This window comes from Leuciscus leuciscus (assembly GCF_965113295.1).
Source record: "Leuciscus leuciscus genome assembly, chromosome: 15".
In the NCBI taxonomy this organism is placed as follows: domain Eukaryota; kingdom Metazoa; phylum Chordata; class Actinopteri; order Cypriniformes; family Leuciscidae; genus Leuciscus; species Leuciscus leuciscus.
The window spans coordinates 4,161,829-4,183,228 of NC_138739.1; the positions used below are offsets into that span (position 1 = coordinate 4,161,829).

Consider the following 21,400-nt stretch of genomic DNA (forward strand, 5'->3'; position numbering starts at 1 on the left):
CCTGATGTCCGATTTGGTAGCTGAACCAAACCAGACAGTGATGGAAGTGCTTAAAACAGACTCAATGACGGCTGAGTAGAACTGGATCAGCAGCTCCTGTGGCAGATTGAACTTCTTCAGCTGGCGAAGGAAGTACAGTCTCTGCTGGGCCTTTTTCACAATGGAGTCAATGTGATTTGCCCACTTCAGGTCCTGAGAGATGGTAGAGCCCAGGAACCTGAATGACTCCACTGCTTCCACAGTGCTGTTCATGATGGTGAGAGGGGGGAGTGCTGGGGATTTTCTCCTGAAATCCACAATCATCTCCACTGTTTTGAGTGTGTTCAGCTCAAGGTTGTTATAGCTGCACCAGACAGCCAGCTGTTCAACCCCCAGTCTGTAAGCAGACTCATCACCATTTTGGATGAGACCGATGACAGTGGTGTCGTCTGCAAATTTCAGGAGCTTGACAGAGGGGTCTTTAGAAGTGCAGTCATTAGTGTACAGGGAGAAGAGCAGTGGGGAGAGAACGCACCCTTGGGGGGCGCCAGTGCTGATGGTGAGGGTCCTGGATGTGAGCTTCCCCAGTCTCACTCGCTGCTGCCGGTCCGTCAGGAAGCTGGAGATCCACTGACAGATTGAGGATGGCATGGAGAGCTGAGTCAGTTTGGCTGTGAGAAGATCAGGGATGATGGTATTGAAGGCCGAACTGAAGTCCACAAATAAGATCCGTGCATAAGTCCCAGGTCTGTCAAGATGTTGCAGGATATAGTGCAGTCCCATGTTGACTGCATCATCCACAGACCTGTTTGCTCTGTAAGCAAACTGAAAGGGATCCAGCAGGGATCCAGCAGGGGTCCAGTGATGTCCTTCAGATAGGCCAACACCAGTCTTTCAAACGACTTCATGACCACAGACGTGAGAGCGACAGGTCTGTAGTCATTAAGTCCAGTGATTTTAGGTTTTTTGGGAACCGGAATGATAGTGGAGCGTTTGAAGCAGCAGGGAACTTCACACTGCTCCAATGATCTGTTGAAGATCTGCGTGAAGACTGGGGCCAGTTGGTCAGCGCAGGCTTTTAGACAAGCAGATGAGATGCCGTCTGGGCCTGAAGCTTTCCTAGTCTTCTGTTTTTTGAAGACTCGGCTCACGTCCTCCACACAGACCTTAAGCTCAGGTTGGATGGCAGAAGGGGGGAGGAGAGGGGTTGCAGGAGGTGATGGTGGATGTGTGAAGTGCACATCAGAGCGGGTGTGAGGTGTGAGTCTGGGCTTCTCAAACCTGCAATAGAATGCATTGAGAGTGTCAGCCAGTTGTTGATTCTCCACAGATGGGGGGGATGGTGATTTGTAGTTGGTGATGTTCCTCAAGCCTCTCCAGACTGATGCCGGGTCGTTGGCTGAAAATTGGTTTTTCAGCTTTTCAGAGTAGCTTCTTTTAGCAACTCTGATCTCCTTTGTCAGTCTGTTTCTGGCCTGGTTATACAAGATTTTATCCCCACTTCTGTAAGCATCCTCTTTGGCATGACGAAGCTGTTTGAGTTTCCCAGTAAACCATGGTTTATCATTAGTGAATGATAAGAATGTCCTGGTAGGAATGCATGTATCCTCACAGAAACTGATATATGATGTTACAGTATCTGTGAGCTCATCCAGATCGGTGGCTGCAGCTTCAAAAACAGTCCAATCAGTGCAATCAAAGCAGGCCTGTAGATCCTGCTCTGCTTCGTTGGTCCATCTTTTTACAGTCCTTATTACAGGTTTAGCTGATTTCAGTTTCTGCCTGTAGGTCGGTATAAGATGAACCAAACAATGATCAGAGAGCCCCAAAGCTGCCCGTGGGACGGAGTGATACGCATTCTTTATCGTGGTGTAACAGTGGTCCAATATATTACTGTCTCTGGTAGGACATGTAACATGCTGTCTGTATTTTGGCAGTTCACGGGAGAGATTTGCTTTGTTAAAATCCCCAAGAATGATTAAAAGAGAGTCTGGGTACCTTTGTTCCATTTCAGCTATATGTTCAGCCAGCTGTTGTATCGCCGCGCTCACACACGAGTCTGGAGGAATGTAAACATTCGCGAGAATGAATGAGGAAAACTCCCGCGGCGAGTAGAAAGGTTTACAGTTTATGAAATGCATCTCTAAGTTAGGAGAGCACATCTTCTTCAGTGTTGTTACATCTGAACACCAACTTTCGTTAATGTAGAAACACAATCCACCACCTCTCGTTTTCCCCGTTAGTTCCGCGATGCGATCCGCTCGGAACAGCTGGAAGCCCGGCAGATGTAGTGCGTTGTCCGGTATAGCTTCACTCAGCCAGGTTTCAGTGAAGCACAGAGCAGCGGAGTTTAAAAAATCCTTGTTAGTGCGGGTGAGGAGAAGAAGTTCGTCCATTTTGTTAGGAAGAGATCGGAGATTCGCAAGATGAATACTGGGGAGTGCAGTGCGGAGGCCGCGCTCGCGGAGTTTAACCAGCGCGCCGGCGCGCTTCCCGCGTTTGCGTCTGACCGCGCGTTTGAACAACACCGCTGCCCCTCCGACGAGAATGTCCAGTAAAACGTCTGAGTAATCAAAATCTGTAAAAAAGTTGTCTGGTGTGTGTTTCCTAATGTCCAGTAGTTTGTCTTTGGTGAAACTGATAGGAAAAGAATGACTAAACGCAGAACAAACCAACAAAAACAACACAATAACCGGAGAGCTCCACACCGAGGCAGCCATCCGCGGCGCCATCTTGGAAGTAAGATGTAAGATGTAAGCCTGTAAAGATGTAAGCCTGTAAAGCATTGAAATAAATATCAGTAAATGTTGGCTGATAAAATACTGATATTTAATATCAGTAAATATTTCCTTATCAGTGCAAAAAAGAATAAAAATACTAATATTAATTTTTATCTTATATGCTTGTGTTATACATCAATCGATCCTGTTAAGTGTGTATTGGTTTTTTTTTTTATAAAAAAAAAAAAATTGTTTATTTGAGCAAAAAGCCTTTATTTGAGCAATTCCGTCAAAGAAACAACACACTAAAGCCTGTAAAGCATTGAAATCAATATCAGTAAATATTGGCAAATTAAATAATATAATAAAGTTAAATCTATTTTTTTTTAAAAAGACGCGTGATACAGCCTACTGCTCTGCGCTTTGAGAGAGAGGGATGTGGGACATGAGCAGGAAAGAGACCATCGATCTCTTTTCTGATATCTTCATGTTTTCTAGGCTATTTGTTGTAAAAGGTATGAAGAGCGAATTTTATCTTCCGTAAAGGCAAGACATTTAGGTTATGTTTGATATTGCGCTGCCAGAGAAAGCGAAACTAAATCACCCGCGCGTGTGAAACGCGCTTTACAAATAAACTTGACATGCCACATGTCTAATAACAAGCATAAACTGTGTTAAAAAGAATTTGACGTACAAGGAAAAAAGTAGGCTATCTGTCCTATAGCGTTATACTTCACCACAGTAAATAATACGAAAATAATAGGCCTAATTAAAAGCGAACCAAGAAAGAAACGGTTATAATCCCCTTCGAAAATGGGTGAGATGTGAGTGAAGATTTGGGAAAAGAAACAAGAGATTCCATGCAGGGATGAGTCACGATTTTTGAATATTCGATTAGTTGATTTAATTATAGAATATCGAATAGGTTGTGTGATTATTCTCTAAAATAAAATCTCCATGTTTTCGGTGCTGATGCGGTGACTTGTTCATGTAACCAGAGGCTGACGCTGCCAATAATGCACATAACATCTGTCACAAAGAACCGGCAAGGGTAATGATTATGAATGTGTCAAATATAGCACCTCCTATAACGGAGGCGTTTTTATTGTTTATTAATAAACTAGCGTTTTCTGTGTCAGTGTCGGCTCTGCAAAGATGAAGTTGACGATGCTGACTCGTCATCTTTGCAGTGAACGCGCCTATAGAGAGAGAAATGCACACTTCATACGGATTACATAAGCAGAGAGTAGGCTAGTCGGTTTCTTTTCGTTTTGAATTGTTTAGTTTAAAGTAGACAATTCAAGCTTTCTATATGGAATAACTAATGGAATATTGTTAAATTGGCTGATAATCGGGTGACCAGATCGCAAACCAGAATTCAAAGCCGACAAGCTTAAAGTTATGGGCTCACGCACAACTCTCTCATTCTTCATGAATACAAACGTTTCCATGGCTGCGATGTAACATTTAATTTCTTTTGTAAACAAAGCTTTGTGCTTCACTCGTGTCATAATATTCACATAAAACAGAATTCACATACAAAAAAAAGTGTTTTGGCGGACCACCGCCAGTGCTACTCAGCCATGGTGGTATGGTTGTCAAGTTTACCGGCACAGCCCTATAACTATTATGTCTGCTTTTTGTTACTCTATTGCATTTAACAATATTTAACAATGTATTTCTATTTTAAACAATTTTATTTCTCCATTTAATAAATTAACTATTCAGTCACATAGGTATTTCTTGTGAAAGAAATACAGTTACAATTTCAAGCATTTTATCTAAAATTTAAGCACTTTTTCAAACCTTGAAAACACAACATCAAAATTCAAGCATTTTCAAGGATTTCAAGCACCCATACAAACCCTGTATATTACCATAAATAGCTTTGCATTAGCCACCATGCATTAATCACATTTTAAAGGAAAAACAAAACATTTTAACTCTCTGCATTACTCTGCATTTAGGTCTTTAGCAGTTTAAAACACAAAATATCTCAATAAACTAAACTTTAGTGCAAAAACAACAAATATATTTTGCATTGCTTTTTCCACTACCATTAACGTGGCTTAAATATAGTGTTGATATATTGATATTGTTGTGGGCCAAAAGTTGAATGGAAAGGATGTATTACTTTATGTATTAAAGTCCCATTTATGGATAATGTTAATTAAAGTCAACAAAATATAAAACACTGTTTTGGTGGTTTTTGGATATTTTAATAAAAAAATCGTACATATTGTGCCTTTAATGAGGCTGAAGAACATTAAAGTTATAAAGCAGTTCATCAGATTTATGGAAACAGAAAAGAAACAGTTTAATCGATAAATAATATCGGGGACGCTCTCTATGTGCAGGGTACAAATTAGGGCCTGAAATTCAAATGTCTTTCATTTTCTTGTTTTGATCAAATGGTCAGTGAAACAAGATTTGATAAACATTCACGTTGATTGTCAACATCAGGAGAACAAACTGAATATGATCTTAAGGTCTTATATTTTACATATTTATTTTTCATCTATCTATTTATTATTTTAGCAATAAACTTTAAAAACACCAAAATTAAACAATATTGAGAATTGAGATTTTTAGCATAAATCAATCAAAATCTCAGTTATAGTTTCAGATAAACTTTTTTCTTTTCTTTTTTTCTTTTAACGTTAGTAATTGGGTTAATGTAATGCAGTCAACGTTACACTGGATTGAGATTATTTTCATGTAGCCATTGTCTACATTGCACTTTTTAAGGGTTTATTAAAATGTAACTTTCTTACTTTAATTTCAGACGTGATGCTGGAGAATGAGGAGAGAGAAGAGGAGGAGAAACATCATCAGGTCAAAACTGGAGCTAAAACTCGCTCACAGACTGAAAGTATTTCTTTACTGAAAAGAAGAGACAAGAAATGTTTCACTTGCACTCAGTGTGGAAAGAGTTTCACATGCAAACTGAGTCTCACGGTTCACATGAGGATCCACACTGGAGAAAAACCGTTCACATGTGATCAGTGTGGGAAGAGTTTCAAACATCAATGACATCTTAAAGGGATACTCCACCGTTTTTTCATATTAAACTGTTATTCCCTTATCTAAGACGAGTTGATACATACCTCTCTCATCTCAATCACTCTAGCGCGCGGTGACACTCTGATAGCACTTAGCTTACCCCAGTATATTCAATGGTATCTAACAGCAATGAATTTAGAAGTGACCAAACACATAAGCGTTTTCCCTATTTAAAAACGTGACTTTTTACTGCGCCAGTTAGTTATCCTTTTTAATCCGCTTAGAAAAGCGCCACGTTTTATTTTGTGTCACCATACTTGGTCGTATAACTACTGGTGTAACTGTTTTTAAATAGGGAAAACGTTGATGTGTTTGGTCACTTCTAAATTCATTGCTGTCAGATACCATTGAATATACTGGGGTAAGCTAAGTGCTATCAGAGTGTCACCGCGCGCCAGAGCGATTAAGTGCACGCACTGAGATGAGAGGTATGTATCAACTCGTCTTAGTTAAGGGAATAACAAAGTTTAATATGAAAAAACGGTGGAGTATCCCTTTAAGTCTCACATGATCAAGAATTAAATGTTACATCGCAGCCATGGAAACGTTTGTATTCATGAAGAATGAGAGAGTTGTGCGTGAGCCCACACTGGAGAGAAACTGCATGAATGTGATCAATGTGGCCAAACATTTTTGAGGGCTTCAGTCCTGAAGATCCACATGACAGTTCATTCACAGGAGAAACCACATTCATGTTCTTTGTGTGGAAAGAGTTTTTCACGTCTGCAGGATTTAAAAGCACGTCAGAAAATACACACTGGTGTAAGAAATCATGTGTGCTTTGAGTGTGGGAAGACTTTTATTAGAGCTGCAGATTTAAAACCGCACATGCGGATCCACACTGGAGAGAAACCGCACTCATGTGATCAGTGTGGGAAGTTTCACACACAAACAGAGCCTCAAGGTTCACATGAGGATCCACTCTGGAAAGAAGCTGAGCAAATGACATCAAAGCATTTTTATATCTGTATATCAGAAAATACTGGTGTAAGAGATTGTGTGTTCTTTGATTGTTGGACGTCTGTACATTTTCTATTTTGCTTGATTTTATCAATATAGTTTTCTCACTTTTAGGTTCAAGAGTCTCTCCATGTTTTATTACAGTTATTATGTTGAGTGCCTCCTGGAGGAATACAGACTTCATTAATAGTTTAATCAATAACTAAAACATTTTTTAAACATCATTTGTAAATGTTTACATTAAGCTAATTATTTTTATACTACAAACATAATATTTGTATTTTCATAATGACTCTTAATTTTACAACGCATATAGCTCCACAAGTTGGAAACTTGTGTTTTATGTTAAATTGTCTTAAATGTTTTATTGTCTGTTGATTCTACTTGTGTTAAGAATGATCAATTCATAATTTTAAAATAACTCTGACTGAAAGCCCTTAACTATTATGATTGCTATTGGTCTTTTCATGTTTTAAATATAATGATAAAACCTTAAATCCTAGAACTGTCTAATAAGTTATTTTTCAACCTGCACATGACTGAGATTAAATTATTGTTTAAATGAACTTTAAGCGTTATTTTCGTGTATGTTATACATGTTATTTTGTATAAATAGTTTACAATATTTGGCGCGTTTATTTGGCATCACCGCTCTGACGTCATCAGTCGTGTCCTTCCACGTTCGGCGCGTTTGTTGTGTCTTCTGAGGTGAGTTCTGCAGTTCAGATATTTCGCGTATTTACACACCCATAAAATACACTTTACACTGTTTGTTTCAGCAACATTTACAGGGTTATTTCTGAACTGTTTTCATCGGATAAAGCGCTAAATGTGCGTCTTTTCTGGCGTCTGTAGACTGATTTAGCCTAGTTCAGCAAAACGAACATCTGAGGAAAATGTTGAAATCATTACGATTTTGTCATATGTTTCATTTTGAGAGTGATAATGTAGTGTTATTGAATGTATAATCTTAAACTTTTGTAAGTTTTGATCTGTGAGGACATTTCATGGGGATAGAAACCATGGCCATGTTGATAAAACGTTGTTAGAAGGTTGGGTACGTTGTGCCAACGTTCTGTGTTTGCTGGGTTATTGCTATCTTGGTCTTTAATGTGGCAATAATTGTAATGATGAACATAATCAGTTATGTAATGTTAATGAAAGGAATCTGAAAGACCAAACTCTAAAAATGGGTGTTATTGTTGTAGTTTGTATATTTGTGTCAGATGTGATATGTAATATTATAATCTTTTAAATTGAGATGATTTATAATATTTAAGGGTATATTCTGGCTGTCTGAACTCAAAAACGTTTTCTTTTTTTACCACCGAAACCCAAAATTACCACAGAATAACTATAGTTTCCCAAAGTTTACAGTGCAAATACAAACAATAATGTCAACATATGAATGAAACGCGCTGCCGCTTCCCATGTTTTTTAATGGAATTATTATTTTCCTAATGCTCACATCAGTTCACAAATAAATTATAGAATATTCCCATAAGCCTTAAATATACCTCATTTGTGGTATCAATTAATAAAAATGCATTAAAATTATGATTTTTATTTTCATTTTAGGCCTGATGGAGGAAAATGAGGAGATTGGAGAGGAGAAACATGTCAAAACTGAAGAAGAAACTCACTCACAGACTGAAAGTATTTCTTTGATAATAAGAGACAGGAAATATTTCATCTGCCATCAGTGTCTGAGTAGTTTCACACGACAAGAAACCCTTCAGGAACACATGAACATCCACACTGGTGAGAAACTGTACGAATGTGATCAATGTGGCAAAACATTTTTGTGTGCTTCATCCCTAAAGAGCCACCTGAGAGTTCATTCACAGGAGAGACCATATTTATGTTCTGTGTGTGGAAAGAGTTTTAAATACAAACTAAGTCTTGAGATTCACACAAGGGTCCACACTGGAGAGAAACCGTTCATATGTGATCAGTGTGGGAAGGGTTTTAGACAATCATCAGACCTTCAGGAACACATGAACATTCACACTGGAGAGAAACCGTACGAATGTGATCAATGTGGCAGAAGATTTTCGAGGTCTACAGGCCTGAATAACCACATGTTAGTTCATTCACAGGAGAGACCACATCTCTGTTCTTTGTGTGGAAAAAGATTTTCACGTGTGCAGAATTTAAGACTTCATCAGAAAATACATACTGGTGAAAAAGATCATAAGTGTTTTGAGTGTGGGAAGAGTTATTTTAGAGCTGCAGATTTAAAACGGCACCAGATGATCCACACTGGAGAGAAACCTTACAAGTGTTCACACTGCGACAAGAGATTCCGTCGGTCAGGAGATCTGAAAACACACGAGAGGATCCACACTGGAGAGAAACCGTATCACTGCACTGCATGTGGGAAGAGCTTCACTCAGATATCTTCTCTACTCAGCCACAATAAATACAATCACAGAAAGTAGATCCTCTTCAAGACCAGCAGTTTCAGGTCTAATGCCGCATCCTCACCGAACGTGACACAATAACACCGTCAAGCAATAACATCTCTTCAAAATCTGTCCTAACCAGCCACAAGGAGCGACAGGATAAAAACATAATCTAAATTTGTCACAGTGAATAAAGTTCATCTTCAAGACCAGCCGTTTCTACTGTGAGATTCAGATCAAAGAACATCATCTAGACGTTTCATTCTTGTATATAATTTTGCTTCATGGTATAAATAAATATCATTATACATTATACTTATTTAAATGTTATGTCCATTTTTTATGATGCATTTTTATCGTAGTTTGTTTATACTTTTATGAAGGAAAAAATACTGGTTTTTTTTACAGTTTCAAACTGGTCTTTTTTTTTTTGTAGAGAGATCTGTCACATTTGTTTACACTTTGTATTTTACAAGCTAACTTTCATCGTTAATTTTTCTGTGTACTTATTCTTCTTGCATCAAAAATAAAAAAAATCATAAGTTTAGTTACATTTAAGCCATTAAAATATCGTGATTGCTTTGGGCTTTAAATTTCTCGATAAAGCTTTTAAATGTCTATATATTTCATGACTGAGATTGAACGGACTGCTGTCTGTCTACGTCTGTAACCGTTTTTTATTTTTGTTTGATAATGTTTTATTGATGTCTTGCTGTTTTATACAGTATTTGGCGAGTTTTTGATAATCTAACATTTATTTCGACTCGCGGTGATGATGACATCACAAGCGCGCGCTACTTCAGTCAGTCAGTGGTGTCGAGTCTTCTGAGGTGAACAGTTCGCACGCTTTCGCAGTTTAAAGGGGTCATGACATGAGAAACCAAATTTGCCTTGGCTTGATCTTTTGGTATATAAGAGGTCTTTGTACCATTAAAACGTCCTGCAAGTTTCAGAGCTTAAGACGTCCTCCCCATAATAAACGAACAATTTATTTAATCAAGCTCTAAATACAGCTCGTTCTGGATCCATCCATGGTAAGAAGTGACGTACCAGCCGTTTTTTTCCCCAAATTGGTTAAGCGCAAACCACGCCCCTTAACAGAAAACCACGCCCCGCTGCGATGACTCGCGTCTATGGCTTGATTTCATTGGTCAACTCTATCAAAGTGCTGATTGGCCTCACATCGCTGAAATCCAAAATACAAAAGGGAAGTGTGTATGCAAAATTATAAGTTACACAGAATGTGTACAATATATATATATAACATATATAACGCATTTTTATTTTACATAATATATATTATACATAATTATTTTTTTAAACAAAAAAAAGCTTAACAATGAGAAAAGTGTTTACACATAATCGTTTTATTACACATATGTTTGCCTTTTATGGGTACATAAAAAGCAACATTACATACAATTCACAATAGCTAAAAAAAAAGTAAACTTTAGAAGGATGCAAGAAATGAGTTTTATGTGCAGTTGCTATTGTTAACAAGAATTCATGGCACACTATTGATAAATACTAAATAATATTTTCAACTTATATACTAATTAACATTTTGAAGCACTATTAATTACACTGTACCTGTAATTACCCCCCCCCCCCACACACACACACAAAAAACATACAAACTTGTGGCTTTTTAAGCTTGATGCGAGAAATTCATTGCAACAGACTCTGACAATTTGTGGCGTACCCTGACCTAACCCTTTTCCCTCCTCTTCCTGTATGTCTACTATAGTCATGCTCTGAACCAGAAGTACTTTTTCTGGGGCGTCCAGCTGTCAAATGACGCCTCGAACCAGTCTTGGTTGATCTTCGGGCCACTGCTGTTGGCTGACAGCCAATAATGGGACCTGGTCGTCTAGCAGCTCGTCTTAAAGGGTTAGTTCACCCAAAAATGAAAATTCTGTCAGTAATTACTCACCCTCATGTTGTTCCAACCCCGTAAGACCTTCGTTCATCTTCGGAACAAAAATTAAGATATTTTTGATGAAATCTGAGAGCTGGATCACTCCTCCATAGGCTTCTAAGACATTGTAACTTGCTGGCCCAGAAAAGTTATTAAATAGATCGTTAATATAGTCCAAGTGACTACAGTGGCTCAATCTTAAGTTTATCAAGCGACGAGAATACTATTTGTGCGCAAAAAAAATAAAAAATAACGACTTTATTCCACTATTCATTTCCTTCTCTCGGGGCCCCGAGTTAGTTCACGTAGTGTTTTAGCGAAGCGCGTCTGTGCCACGCATCACACACGCATCACACACATGACCAGCATCGCCCAATAGTGAGCCTACGTGGTGATGTGCAACACAGACGCGCTGCGCAAAAACACTACGTGAACCAGCTCGAGGCCCAGAGAGAAGGAAATGAATAGTGGAATACATTTTTTGCGCACAAAAAGTATTCTCGTCGCTTGATAAACTTAAGATTGAGCCACTGGAGTCACTTGGACTATATTAACGATCTATTTAATAACTTTTCTGGGCCAGCAAGTTTCAGTCACATAGAAGCCTATGGAGGAGTGATCCAGCTCTCAGATTTCATCAAAAATATCTTAATTTGTGTTCCGGAGATGAACGAAGGTCTTACGGGGTTGGAACAACATGAGGGTGAGTAATTACTGACAGAATTTTCATTTTTGGGTGAACTAACCCTTTAACGCTGCTGCACGTTTTGACACCGACATCCCTTTCCCAAAACAGTAAAATGCAGAGACCAGTTGGGTTGGGTTGTACTGCATCTTTTCGAGCTGCTTGGCCATTGTAGTCATGGCATCACTGTAGTTGGAGTTTTCAGCCAGTTCACCAAGTAGTCCAAGCATCCTCCTCACAGGAGAATTTGATAGAGATGCTATTTAACAAGAAAACTATAAAAAATTAAACTGCAACAACCAATAAAAATAAAATAGCAACAAACACTTGGACCAGGGGCCGGTTGCACCAGTAAGTTACAACTTAGCCTAGTTTTTTGACGTAAATAGGCACTAAGATACAACTTGCACACAACTAAATATTTTTGCGTTGCACCATTAAACTAAGTTGAAGTGTAACTCTATGTATAAACAAAATATTTACGGGAGCCTCCGATCAGGAGTAGTGGTTGGACTAAAATAGCAGGCAGACTGCATCAATAAGCTCTTTTAACTGACAGACTTCAATTCTTTAGACATATGATAATGCTGACATTTAAACTTGCTTACATTTTAAGAGAGAGAACAGAACATTATTTTAATAGATTGCTTTGCTAGCGGCTCATCGACACGCACCCATCCTACAGTGCGCCACTGTGTGCATCTGTCCCATCGGTCTGTGGTGTGTATGTCAAATAAAATCAGTCATAATCAATACATGTTATTTATTATGTTTTTTTGTATCATTACTTATTTATTTATCCTTATTAATTAGTTTCAAATACAGTTTCGGAATGCTAGTTACATATAAAAACACTTGATGTGGAAAAGAAAAAATGATGTGGACGTCGAAGATCTCAAAAATGAAGTTTATTACAGCAAAGTAGTAAGAAAGTACAGACAGCACTTCGGATTCAGCGGAGTCATACAGAATGAATCTCATCCTCTCAGCTCAAACATTTATCCTCTATTTCGTTTGTCTTCCCCCTCTACATGTAAATGAAGCTCTGTTTTTATGTGTAATTTAAGAATAACAGATTCGTCTTCCCTCTCAACATGAGGCTGAAACTCTGTCTTAAATGTAAATTGAGGATCTTTCCTCTGTGCCCACATCTTTGATGTTCTGTGAAATCAGAACAGCAAAAGGTTAAGGTGATAAAATCTATCTGAAGTGGATCTTCTGTTAAAACAAAACGGTCAAATGTTTAAGGTGACAAGCTATTTGAAGTCCTTGTAATCAAGATGGTTGTTGGTTGCCCTCTGTGATACTATTTACATATTACTGAGATTAGATGTAATTGTCTCTATATGATAATTAAGCTCTTTTAAGTGAAGGAACATTTTGATATATATATATATATTGGAGTGGAAGTTGTTGGGAACAGAACATAATTTCTTATAACGTGTCATATTTAATGGAAACGTATTCAGGATATTTTTTTATAACTCCAATTGTGTTCAGCTGAAAGAAGACAGTCAGATACATCTAGGATTGAATTATGGGATCATTTTCATTTTTGATTGAACTGTTCCTCTTCTAAGCTTCATGAACTCACCTCCCTCTGAGTTACTGTGCATACTGGGTTGATTGGAGTTTGAGGTCTCTAGAGTAGATGAGCTGGGGGAAGACCGGTCCAGCTGATGTATGTCTACTGTTCATTACATATACATACAAAATGAATATAAATATTGCAAGAGATATTCTGTTCATTATGTCACCATTAGAAACAAGAAAAAAAGTTGAAAAATTGAAAAACAAAAAAGCACCAACGCTCCCTTTATACTGACCATCATCTTGAGCAATGAAATTGTACTGACCATCAGTATTGCAGGTTTCTTGTCTTAGAGGCATGCCTATAAAAAGTGTATACTAATGTCAAACTGCTGACTAGTTGTTTTGTTTAGAATTAAGCATGTATAATGAAGGTTCTATGTCCCACTTGTCTTAAGCTTTCTTACCTGGTGTTAATGTGCTTGGCTTGGACATATAAGGGATACTTCAGGATTTAGCATTAAGCTTTGTATTAGTAGAAAACCTGTTGTATTTTCGAATTACCGTGCTTTCCACCCTCATATCCCCCTGAGAGGAGAGATTTATGTATTTTTTTATCTGGAAAAAATCCTCCGATGACCGCAATATGACGATTTTTGCGTCATCTGAGGATTTTTTCCAGATAAAAAATACATAAATCTCTGTTTGCAGTGTTTACATGAACGCTAAACAAGTGATCGGTTGATGTGCGTTTTAACATTGCTAAGAAAATTCCCGCTCTTCCGTGAGAGATACGAGACTGGCGCGTCTCAGTAATGACGCCACCGGCCTCGCGCCGTTCTCCCGCTCCCCTCAGTCTCGTCCTGCTCGCCACAATAAACATGAATGGCGACTGTAGAACGCAAAAGCCGAATCCCGGACATTTTGGGCGATCTCGAAATCCCAGGCAAACTCGTCACGGAGACTCACTAGTAGCCTAGCCTTGTTGTTTTCAACTGCCCTCTCTTACCGGTAGGCGTGGCTTGGGAGTGGCCTCGTAGGGCAGCGAAGCAAGTGCATTCTGGGAGTTGTTGTTTTTCATCCACATAAGCCAAAAATAAATTTTCTGGCTTTTCTCAGTCTAGAAAACTCCAAATTCAAAAATGTCTTCACATTTCTTCTACATAAATGACCTATTTTAAATACACATTCATCTTTCCAGAGGTGAAGTATCCCTTTAAAGGGTTCAGGAAGTCAAGAGAAACTGAGGCTGTGAAGAAGATGAACCGGACATTGTCTTTAAATACCTTCTTTAGATATAAGTGTCAGCCCATGCTGCGTTCCAAACCGCATACTGAGTAGGTACTTAATTTCAATAAGTACTTACTTAACGAGCGCTAAAAGGATTAGGTACTTTATAGCCAGATCTCGTTGAGTATGAATGCGAACCGGACATCTGCCATGTTGACGTTATCATGTGACCTACGGCGCGTTATCACACGCGCAACAACTTGAAAAATTTGAACGACACGTTTAATTCATCTATCTGTAAATATCTTGATATTGATTAAACTTGCTCATTTTGTGGTCTTTTTGAAGAAACTGCTGCCCATTTATGTTGTGAATACATTTAGGGTTGATTTAAGTTCTTATATTTAACCCTACTAATGTGACCCACCGTTTTATCCTTAACGATATTATTTATTTTTATTACAAAATCCCTAAATTGTCATCTCTTGAATATGTTGTTAATTTCTTTATTTTATATCCAAACATTTTCAGCCACAAGCAAAAGTGGCTTACTGCTTTATGTTTTCCTCTTTTTCTTGATGAATTTATCTCTCGTTTCATCCCTCAGGCCTGGGCCTATAAATAACAAAAAAATGAATTTTTTAAGTGTATTATAACTAATTATTTAAGAAAATATATATTACGATATTCAACCTTGTAGGTTCTTTTTTCCTATGTATAAAATCTCATATTATGTATGCAAACCCATGATTGATATGTGTGTATATATATATATATATATATTATATATATATATATATATATATGTACCTCATAACATCAGTAACTCAACAGCCCTACCTAGAACGGTTTTCTTCAGCGTTTGTAATGTCTGCACAAAGGGCAGCTGTGCGAAGATTCGCCTTTGGAGAAAACGGTTGATTTTACATTCGAAAAATGTAAGTATCATTAATGTTAAAAATTAATATTACCCCAGAATGAATTGCATTGCTATCCCACCCCAAAACATACAATAATAACAACGATAAATGCTGACCAATACTTAATTATATACATTTTTACTGAAAAAAATTCAATAAAACAAACAAAATGTAATGTATGTCATATGACATAGCTATGCATGAATACACTCTAGATGTGTATAGTGAACATATCTACATTTTCATTTAAACAATAAATAAAACATTAATTAAATATTTATATTTTATTTACTGACAACAATGAGAAATATTAATAAATTAATAAAAGAATGAATCAAAGTCACCATCACAATAAACAAATGCATATACAAGTCAACACATGAAACAAAGCTTTATTCAAACTACAATCATGTATGTAGGCTACAGGCGCTGAACCCCACATCCTTCTGCCGTCTCAACACAGCGGTTCCCATTCTGAGGCTTTATTCTGATGAATCAGCTGACCACCAGAGGTAGCCGTTCCTTCATGCCTGAGGTTGTTGCGTGCTGTGTTGTGCTTCACAATCTGAGGCAATAAGGGCAGGTGGAGTGACGGTGGGTCTCGTAAGGACAGATGGAGTGATGGAGGGTCTCGTAAGGACAGGTGGAGTGATGGAGGGTCTCATAAGGGCAGGTGGAGTGATGGAGGGTCTCATAAGGACAGGTGGAGTGATGGAGGGTCTCGTAAGGACAGGTGGAGTGATGGAGGGTCTCATAAGGGCAGGTGGAGTGATGGAGGGTCTCGTAAGGGCAGGTGGAGTGATGGAGGGTCTCGTAAGGGCAGGTGGAGTGATGGAGGGTCTCATAAGGACAGGTGGAGTGATGGAGGGACTCATAAGGGCAGGTGGAGTGATGGAGGGACTCATCCATGGCACCATCTCCAGGATTCAGCTCTGGGCTCCTCATCCTCAGTGCTCACACCAGCCTGCTGACATTTCAGATCCTACAAAAATGCACAAACATAACACAAAAAACAGTCATTTTAACCGCACAATGTCATTTGATTTCAGTATTATTTAGAAGACAAAAACGTGTTTTTTTTTCACAAATGCCGCCATCATCTTCCCTTGTAGGTCCTGCTCCACCACACAAGCTGTGCAGCAAATGCACAGAAATCAAGAATCAGAAAAGTGCTGTAATAGCTCTGTTTGAAATTACAATAATTAAAATAAACTACAACTTAATATTTAAATAGTTGTTGTTATTTATTTCTGTAGTATACTCACTCAAAGCCTTTGATGGCAGCATTCAGCTTCATGAGCCACTCTCCACTGGATAAACACACATCTGTTCATCTGTCCCTGTAACATCCAGACAAGATTTACGTTACCTCTGTGATTTATGAGCTCAACACTACATTTACATGTTGAGGTTGTTTTAACTTTTTATCCAACATAAATGTTCCTCAATTTATCAACAGTAATGGACAAATAAAATAGATAACTTATGTTTAGTTACTTTATAGATTTGTTCTAGCACACATTCATCACTCAGATGTCTATTTCATATTGTGATGTGCTCTTCTGCAATACTTACTGAAGATTTTCCTCTCAGATGTAAATAGACATTTAAAATAAGCGTCTTTAAGATATATATGGTTTATGTAAATCCACTTTAGAGACGTAACTTACGTGTCCTTACTGGAGCTCCTCTGTTAGCTAACGTTATACCTAATAAAACGTGTTTTTACAGCAAAATCACAACTATACTACACTGTGTAACGTCTTTACACCTTCAACAATTCAACAGTTTACTCTACAGTACATTTACATTTACATTTAGTCATTTAGCAGACGCTTTTATCCAAAGCGACTTACAAATTAGGACTAATTTAAGCGAGTCATCATAAAGAGGCAAAAAACGACAACAACACAAGAAGTGCTCAAAATACGAAGTTCAGGTATTATTCAGAGTAGCATAAGCCTGATAAGTGATGTTTCAAAGGGAAAAACATCGTTTTTGTATTTTTTTATTTTTTTTATGAGGTTAAGTGCTCACGGAAGAGATGGGTTTTTAGCTGTCTTTTGAATGTTGTCAGGGATTCTGCATTCCGGATGAGGGTGGGGAGAGCGTTCCACCAGCATGGAACTGTGAATGAGAATGTTCTGGAAAGTGATTTTGTGGCTTTCTGTGATGGAACCACGAGACGTCGCTCGTTGACCAATCGTAGGTGTCTGGTAGGGATGTAGACTCGTAGGAGTGAGTGAAAGTAGGAGGGAGCTGAGCCTGTGATGGATCTGTAAGCAAGCGTCAATGCCTTGAACTTGATGCGAGCAGCGAGAGGTAGCCAGTGTAGAGAGATGAACAGAGGAGTGACGTGGGCCCTTTTGGGCTCGTTGAAGACAAGACGAGCTGCAGCATTCTGGATCATCTGTAGGGGTTTGATTGCACATGCTGGAAGTCCAGCCAGAAGGGCATTGCAGTAGTCAAGCCTAGAGATGACCAGGGCCTGGACGAGAAGTTGTGTTGCATGCTCAGTTAGGAAAGGCCGGATCTTCCTGATGTTGTGCAGTGCAAACCTGCAAGATCGAGCTGTCTTTGAAATGTGGTCTGTGAAGGTCAGCTGGTCATCAAACGTTACTCCAAGATTTCTGACCGACCTTGATGGGGTGATTAATGATGATTCTAGCTGGATGGTGAAGTCGTGCTGTAGAGACGGATTGGCAGGGAGGACGAGAAGCTCAGTCTTTGCCAGGTTGAGCTGCAGGTTATGTTTCTTCATCCATGTGGAGATGTCCGCCAGACAGCTTGAGACCCGTGCAGCTACTGTGGGATCATCTGGTTGAAATGAGAGGAAGAGCTGCGTGTCATCAGCATAGCAGTGGTAGGAAAAACCGTGTGCCTGTATGATGTGGCCCAGTGATGTGGTGTAGATGGAGAAGAGGAGGGGACCAAGAACTGAACCCTGGGGAACCCCTGTGGTCAGCTGATGTGCCCTGGATACCTCGCCTCTCCATGCGACCTTGAAGGACCTACCTGTGAGATAGGACTCAAACCAGTGGAGTGAAGTTCCTGTGATGCCCAGTGATGAGAGGGTGGACAGAAGGATCTGATGATTCACAGTGTCGAAGGCAGCAGACAGATCCAGGAGAATGAGGACTGAAGATTTGGAAGCAGCTTTTGCGATCCGTAGGGCTTCTGTGACTGACAGTAATGCAGTCTCAGTTGAATGCCCTTTCTTGAAGCCGGATTGGTTGACATCCAACTGGTTGTTTTGAGACAAGAAGGATGTTACTTGGTTGAAAACAGCTCTTTCAAGCATAGAGAAGAGAGCGCGGAGTATTTGCAATTGTTAGAAACGAGAAGCCCTGTACCCCCACCTCTCCCAGACTGGCGAGGGGAGTGGGAGAAGGAGAAATTGCTAGAGAGAGCAGCAGGGGTTGCTGAGTCTTCTGGACGAATCCAGGTCTCAGTCAGCCCCAAGATACTAAGAGTAGAATGAGATGCAAAGGCTGGAATGAAGTCAGCTTTATTGACTGCTGACTGACAATTCCATAGACCCACGGAAAGAGAGAGAGGAGTATGTGAGGATGTGAGGAGTATTGCGCTGCCTATTGTGCGTGATGAAAGGACGTTGCCGAGAGATAACAGGAATGTATTGAAAGCACATGTTGATTAAGGTGAACAATAAGATAAGTAGAGGGAAGAAGAAGGGAAGAGGAGATACTTAAGTGCCTTTCTGGTGTCCTTGCTCGGTGGAGTCGCGCAGGTAGAGGTGCTGGTCTTTACCTGAGTCGGTCTTCACACGAGGAGGCTGAACACGAGAGCTGAACGCTTCCGCTGACGCTTCCGCGACAGCGTGCAAATTACACAGATATACAGATAATGCTGTCACCACTTGAGTGAGTACAGCTGTTTCGTTCGGGCAATTAAGTCAATAACGCGAAAATGTGTCAAATCGAAAGTGCTAGGAGCAAGGGCTTACGGTGCAAATTAGATTGCTATAAACATTTAAATTTTCACTCGCGGCTATTTGTCTAAAGTGCCAATGCGTCTAACTGAAGTACAGAATTATGTGAAGTTAAAATTAGGAAATAACAAGAGAATCGAAGATGGGCTTACCTTGACTAAAATACAACACTGAAATAACAGGAGAACAGGGTTTTCTAGAGAAAACCACTTGTGAGCTGCTGCGTGCCTCTAGTATGCTGCCCGCTGGTCCTAATGAAGTGATCTGAAGCTCCTCTATTTATATCTATCAATTCTTACAGATGCTGTTTCGTTCGGGCAATTAAGTCAATAACGCGAAAATGTGTCAAATCGAAAGTGCTAGGAGCAAGGGCTTACGGTGCAAATTAGATTGCTATAAACATTTAAATTTTCACTCGCGGCTATTTGTCTAAAGTGCCAATGCGTCTAATTGAAGTACAGAATTATGTGAAGTTAAAATTAGGAAATAACAAGAGAATCGAAGATGGGCTTACCTTGACTAAAATACAACACTGAAATAACAGGAGAACAGGGTTTTCTAGAGAAAACCACTTGTGAGCTGCTGCGTGCCTCTAGTATGCTGCCCGCTGGTCCTAATGAAGTGATCTGAAGCTCCTCTATTTATATCTATCAATTCTTACAGATGCTGTTTCGTTCGGGCAATTAAGTCAATAACGCGAAAATGTGTCAAATCGAAAGTGCTAGGAGCAAGGGCTTACTGTGCAAATTAGATTGCTATAAACATTTAAATTTTCACTCGCGGCTATTTGTCTAAAGTGCCAATGCGTCTAACTGAAGTACAGAATTATGTGAAGTTAAAATTAGGAAATAACAAGAGAATCGAAGATGGGCTTACCTTGACTAAAATACAACACTGAAATAACAGGAGAACAGGGTTTTCTAGAGAAAACCACTTGTGAGCTGCTGCGTGCCTCTAGTATGCTGCCCGCTGGTTGAACAGTAGTTCAACACATGCAATTTTAACGCAAGGAACCGTGTTTACTCACATTTGAAAGCACCCGCGTCGCTGATCTCTGCGATGTTTGATACTGACGTATCCTCTCGCATGGCCTCCTGGGATAGAAGAGTATCCACGGATCAGCACTCAAAAATCTGTGTGGAAGCAGTAAGCCATCCGGGAACTTCTCGCCTTCTCTTTTATGAATACTGATGTTTCGAACGTACTACTTCCTTCACGTACTGAAAGGGCGAAGGCCCTATTGTTTTCGTAAGGATTATTAGGGCCCAAGCCCTGAAAGGGCGAAGGCCCTATTGTTTTCGTAAGGATTATTTATTAGGGCCCAAGCCCTGAAAGGGCTAAGGCCCTATTGTTTTCGTAAGGATTATTAGAGCCCAAGCCCTGAAAGGGCGAAGGCCCTATTGTTTTCGGTAGGATTATTTATTATTAGGGCCCAAGCCCTGAAAGTGCGAAGGCCCTATTGTTTCCGGAAGGATTATTTTTTTTCTTTTTCTTATTTTTTTTCTTTCTTTTTTTTTTTCTTCATTTTTTTTTTTGTGTGCCTTTTTGCCACTTTTGGGGCCCTTAACATGCTCAAAAACTCTTGAAATTTTGCACACACGTCAGAACCATCAGGGCCGGACTGAAGCTGGTACCCGGGCGTGGCAGGGGGACTCGACAGCGCCCCCTGGAATGGGGTCCGAAAACTTGGTCCATAAATCAAACACGCTTGCATGTAATAATATGAAACTCAGTACACATATAGATCTCATCAGGCCGAACAACTTTTGTGCTCTAAGTTTTACAAAAGTCCAACAGGAAGTCGGTTATTATACGTTGTTTGGAAAACGCATACAATGGAATGTGAAATACTCCTCCTAGGGAATTCATCAAATCGTCACCAAACTCGGTGTGAATGAAGTCAAGACATTGAGGATGAATTCTTGCGAACGGATTTTTGATATCTCGAACGGTTTGGCCGTGACGAGGAAACTAATTTATGGCGAATAATGGGACACAGGAAGTGTGTTATAACTTTTACATACATTAACTGATCTTGATG

General features: G+C 39.3%; 2 long non-coding RNA genes across 2 annotated transcripts in view; both read right to left on the bottom strand.

Annotated features, from left to right (window-relative positions):
* Positions 1–21,400, bottom strand: part of LOC309476505 — a 241,570-nt gene that overhangs the window by 187,319 nt on the left and 32,851 nt on the right. The window lies entirely within an intron of this gene.
* Positions 16,180–20,563, bottom strand: LOC309476399. The gene is made up of 3 exons (XR_014198107.1): positions 20,387–20,563; positions 16,676–16,750; positions 16,180–16,392 (listed from the first exon to the last, which is right to left on the bottom strand). It is a non-coding gene; the product is annotated as an uncharacterized lncRNA (long non-coding RNA).